The sequence below is a fragment of the Polypterus senegalus genome, chromosome 1 (assembly GCF_016835505.1).
Source record: "Polypterus senegalus isolate Bchr_013 chromosome 1, ASM1683550v1, whole genome shotgun sequence".
NCBI lineage: Eukaryota > Metazoa > Chordata > Cladistia > Polypteriformes > Polypteridae > Polypterus > Polypterus senegalus.
Window position 1 is genome coordinate 203,376,757 of NC_053154.1, and position 6,000 is coordinate 203,382,756.

Consider the following 6,000-nt stretch of genomic DNA (forward strand, 5'->3'; position numbering starts at 1 on the left):
TCCTGGGTTCAAACCCAGTGTGCATTAGTTACCTGTGTGGACCCTGACTATTCTTTTCATATCTGCATGGGTTTTCCTTCCACATCCCTAAAGACATACATGTTAGGTTATATGGTGAATCTAAATTGGCCCAATGTCTGTGTGTGTTTCTGAGCCTTGTGATGGCCTTGTCCCTAATGCTGCTGGAATAGACTCCAACCTTCTGTGACATATAATTAGATTAACTGGCTTTGAGAATGTGATGATGTATTACAGTTACTGTATAGTGAGTCACCAACTTAAACTCGGAGAAGCCTACATTTGTCAGGGTGCAGACTCAAGAAAGTGTCAAGTGTGAAACATGGTAGTGCTGGGGCATTTTGAATCAAATGTTTCCTATAGTAGTTACAAATTAGCTGGTGGTAGATCTTCATATATGTTGGATTAGATTGCAGCCTGTTGATTAACATGCATTCACTCTTGTATTCATGGAAATATTTCAAGATATTTCTAGCCTTGTTGTATAGAGCAATCTATTGGTCATTTTTAGATGAGTATGCTGCTGCCATGAAGACCTGCAAGTCTTCAGCAACAATGTTCAGATATCAAATATTTGTGTTTTTGTATCTGTAGACCTAGTGTGTGTAACATAAACATACTCTATGCCATAACACCACCATTGCCAGCCTGCTTTTTCTTTTAAACCTGGGAGGGTAGAGCCACGGATGTGTTGAGGAAGTCACCATGTCCTGCTCTTTTTAGTAGCATGAATCAAAAGGAGCTAAAATTCATCAGACTAGGCACATTTTCCCACCCTCTGTTGTCTGTGTTTCATAACCTTCCTGGTAATTTGTTGACATTGTTGAGTCATTTACAGCTATGCTCAATCTGTAACAAGGTATAGTACAATGAGATGAGTGTTGTGATATGTCCCTTTCCATGTACAGTAATTGTTATATTTACCATTCTAGCTGATGGTGTGCAGTTAGTTGTGTCAGTTTCCTTAGACCTCATTTATCAATAGTCATTTCCAAGCTCATGACTGATGTTTTCCATTTTTCCATGAGTGGTTACACATTCGCAATACACCTGTGACATAAAAACCTTACCAGATTTCTGATTCTCGATGTATTCATGCTAGCATGTCTGGCACCCGATTGTATGTCACATTCAAAGCCAATTAAGTTTTTAATCTTACCAAGTCCTCTTGTGAATAATACCCACCCACAATCAGTCAGTGTCTGCCTATCTGCTTTAAATACAGTAAAGCTGTCTGCTGCTGGCCAGTCAGTTTCTTGGGAAGAGCTGCCACCTAGTATCACCTAATATTACTTAATAAACATGGTCCCTTTCATTTTTCTGCTTCTCCTGAAGGTGTTCACCTCTCCGTATTGCATATACAAATTCCAAAGAAGAAAAATTTGGGACAGTATGAAAAATAAAAATAAGAAAAACATGATTCTTAAATTTGCTTTGACTTTTATTTCATTGCAGTCAGTATAAACCCAAGATATGTTTTGTCTAGTCAACTTCATTTCATTTGTTAATCTCTATCCATTCCTGCATTTCAGGCCTGCAGCACATTCCAAAAAAGTTGGGACAGTAAAGCATCAACTCTTTAGTAATGTCACCATTCCTTTTCGCAATATTTAAAAGATGTTTTGGCACAGAGGATACCAAGCGATTCAAAGTTTCAGGTGTTATTTTGTGCCATTCTTCCTGCAAACACGTCTTAAGGTGTGCAACACTACAGGGTCATATTTGTTGCATTTTTTGTTTCAAAGTTCTCCACACATTCTGTATTGGGGACAGCTCAGGACTGCAGGCAGGTCACTCCAGTACCCATACCCTCTTCCTCATAGCCATGCCTTTGTAATGTGTGCAGAGTGTGTTTTTGCATTGTCTTGTTGAAAAAAGCATGGTCATACCTACAAAAGATGTTATCTTGAACACAGCATATTTTGCTCTAAAATCACAATGTACTTTTCTGCATTAATGCTGCCATCAAAGACGTTTAAATTACATTTGCCAATGGCACTGACATTACCCCATACCAGTAAAGACCCTGGCTTTTGAAATTTTCCTGTTTGTCTTTGGTTCTTTCTTCTGACCACAATACATGTTTCCACTATGTGATGGTACATCCCAGATGCATCTGAACCCAAAGAAGTTGATGCTGCTTCTGGACATGGTTAACATAAGGCTTCTTTTTTGCACAGTAAAGTTTTAAGTTCCACTTGTGAATGTAACTCTGCATAGTAGTGCTAACAAAGGTTTGCCATAGTAGTCCCTTGCTCAAGTGGTTAAATCAGCTATTGATGAGAGACTGTTCTCGATGCAGTGCCATCTGAGGGATCAGAGATCACAGGTGTTCATCTTAGCCTTGAACCCTTGCCCTTTAAGGAATGAAATTTCTCCAGATTCTTTGAATCATTTAATGATAGTATGCACTCTACAGGGAGAGAGATGCAAATCCTTTCCAATCTTTCTTTGAGGAGCATTGCTTTTAAACATTTAAATAATTTTCTCATGCATTTGTTGACAAACTGGAGATCTGCCCATCTTTGTTCCTCAAAGATTCAGCTATTGGTGGATACTGCTTTTGTACCAAATCATGATTACAATCACCTGTTGATGTCACCTCTTTGAAATATTATTATTTATTTACTTTACATCATTACTGGCCCTAATTTGACCCTGTCTCAACTTTTTTTGGAATGTGTTGCAGGCCTGAAATGCTGAATGGATGGAAATTTACCAGACAAAACATGAAGAATCTTGGGTTCATACTGTCTGCAATGAACTAAAAGTAAATATAAGAATTTTTTTTTTCTTATTTGCATTCTCCATACTATCCCAACTTTTTCTGATTTGGGGATGTAGTTTCTAGCCCTAATCTACATTATAGCCAAAACAGACATTTGTGTTTTTAGGAGGTCACTTCAAAAGAGGATTGGCAATAGATCCATGTCCAAGTTTTTAAATGCTTATTCTGTGTATCATTTGCCTTTAACTTATTATTCGGCTTTTTGGCCAGTCTCTTTAAAGTGTACTTTAATGTAAACGCAGACTGTAGCCAAAATGTCCTGGAAGCTGGAACTGAGGGAAAAGCTTTTTGTATTTTTGGATACTGCATTGGAAAGCTAACTCAGCTGGGAGCAACTAAGTTTAACTCATTAGCAGCCTTAAATTAATTGGGAAGCATAATGCACACGAGTGTTGCAAGCAGGTGATTTCCAAAACTTTTTGCTTTCACCTCTAGTTAACATATTATCATGGACTATATTTTTATGTATACCACAGTGAGCTTGAGATTAAGCTACCCCTGTTTACATTTGGCAGATCTTCAAACGTGACATAATCTTGAGTGAAGGCTATAGAGGATGCAAGTATGTTAGTGCATCTTTTGTAGGACTGGATTTTCAGTACAACTGGGGTTGGTTACTGCATTATACTCCCGATGAGGCCGTGATAAGCTCCTGTTGAAAATCCAGTTTAGAAAATTGGACAGACTTAACACTTCAAGTTGAAAAGATCAAAACCCATCGCTGTGTCACTTCCTATTCACTGTTTTACAGCTCTAGTGGGTCTTTAATTTTTTGATATAATCAGTGAATTTTTTTAGCACAGTACGTTTAAGCCTGTCTAGGTTTAGTATTTTGTAATAACAAGGAGAGAATTCAGGGTGTAGAGGTTATTGAAACACTAGGTTCAAGTGACCATAATATGATTTCCAGTGTTTTGACAGAGTGTATTTGCCAAGAATAAAACTATTAAGTTTAACTTTGTGGCATCTGTTCAAAATTTGCCATACCAAAGTCTAAAAGGAATAAAATGGGATAAGCTTTTAAGTGTAGATACAGTCAAGGAGCAGTGGAACAGGTTTAAAAAATATTTTACATATAATGCAGGGGAGGTGCATTCCAAAATTTTTAAAAAGTAGTAATCTAAAAAAACACAATGGGTTAATAAAAATTTGAAGGATTTGAAAAAGAAGCTGCAAAAGAAAAATCAGCTGTGTAAGGTGTACAAGACTGATAACTCCAATGCAAATCGTAAGGCATATGCATCATGAGGGCAACCATTAAGAAGGATACTAGGGAAGCTAAAAGGCAGTTTGAGAGGGATATTGTAAATAAGGCAAAAGCTGACCCAAAAAGATTCTTTCAGTATTTTAGCAGAAAAAGAACAATCAAGAAGGAGGTGAAGTGTATCAGGAATAGTGAAGGGAAATTAAAATATACAGGCATGAAATAGCATTTTTCTGAGGCCTTCACATGTGAGGAAGTGTAGTAACTCGGGCTACTAAGGGGTTACTGAGTGATTTGGAAATTGCAGATGAAAACATACTGGTAATATTAAATAGGGTGAAATAAAAAAATTACCAGAACCAAATATTTATCCTGGAGTGCTTAAGGAGGTTAGTGAATATAAATATATATAAACCCATCATGCATATTTTTAGAAAGTCACTGCACACTGAGGAAATTCCAAAGGACTGGAAAACGGCAAATATTATCACATCATGTAAAAATGGTGATAGGCAGATCTAAGTAAGTATGTTACAGGTAATGGAGGAGATTATTAAATAAAAGACTGAGCAACATATAGCAAGAATAGGAGTTTAACTGAACAGTCAGCATGGGTTCAGATGAGGGAGGTCGTGTTTTACTAAAATGATGGAATTCTGTGAGGAAGCAACAAAAGGATACAATTAGAGTGCTGCATATGATTTATCTGGACTTTCAGAAAGCATTCAATAAGGTACAACATGAGAAGTTAGACATCAAACTAAAAAAAGAGGGAGATCAGAGTGTACTATGTACATGGTTGCAGAATTGGCTAAAACACAGGAAGCAGAAGGTGATGGTGCAGGTAACCTTACCAGAAGTGGACGAAGGTAAGAGAGGTTGTCCCTCAGGGGTCAGTACTAGTTATTACACGTAAGTAAAAAGTAGAGTAAAAAGTATTAGATCCGAATACACAATGGGAGGTCTGAAAGTTGAAAGCTCACCATATCAGAAGGATTTAGTGGTTGTAGTAGACTCATCACTATTACTTCCAGACAGTGTTCAGAAGCCAATGAGAAGGCACAATGTGTAGAGAATAAGTCAAAGAAGGTTATGCTGAAGTTTTACAACTCACTGGTAAGGCCTCATCTGGAGAACTGGGTGGAGTTTTGGTCTCCAGTAGATTCTCCAGGCTACAAAAAAGATATGGAAGCTCCAAAAGGTTTGGAGAAGAGTGAATATGCTGTTTCCAGGAGATTAGTTATGAACACAGTTGGGGACTTGTTAAGGGTAAATTTCACACAATTATTAAGATATTTGTGTTCACAGAGAGCAATAGACACATTGAAATAGTCACCAAGTGGTGTGGTAGACAGTAGGACTTTAGGGACCTTCAAACCTAGACTTTATTTTGAAAGAATTAAGAGGCTAGGATTGTCAAGCTTTGTTGGCCTGAATTGCCTCTTCTCATGTCAATTTTTCTAATGTTCTCTAAGTCAATGAAATTGAGCTGTGCTTTGGGATAGTGTTTGCTTTTCAAGGCACTATATTCAAAAACAGACTAATTGATTAGACAATATTGGTAATGTTGCTGGTTCTTGCACTTTGATTTGGCACCCAGCTGGATGACCTTCTTTTGTGTAGTTAGCATATTCTCTCCTCACTCCAATGACTGAAGTTGAAATTCTGTATTGTCCTTGTGTGTGTGTGTGTGTGTGTGTGTGTGTGCTTTAATAGTATTCTGTCTAGAGTTAGTACTTTTCTTTTTTAGCTCCCTACATTCCTGACCAGGAGATATCCGGTTTGAAGCTAACTGCCAACTCACAGGCCTCAAACTCTGATTTGGTTTTGTTCTCACAGTGTTCACACAGATCTCATACAGGACTTTCCCACATAGATATACTGTATGTAGATATGTACAAATGCTCAGTTTAGGATTTGGTCCTGCCTTGCTACAGGCTCCTTGCATTGTTTACCAAAAGAAGCAGGGAAACTGGAATGGATGACTGAA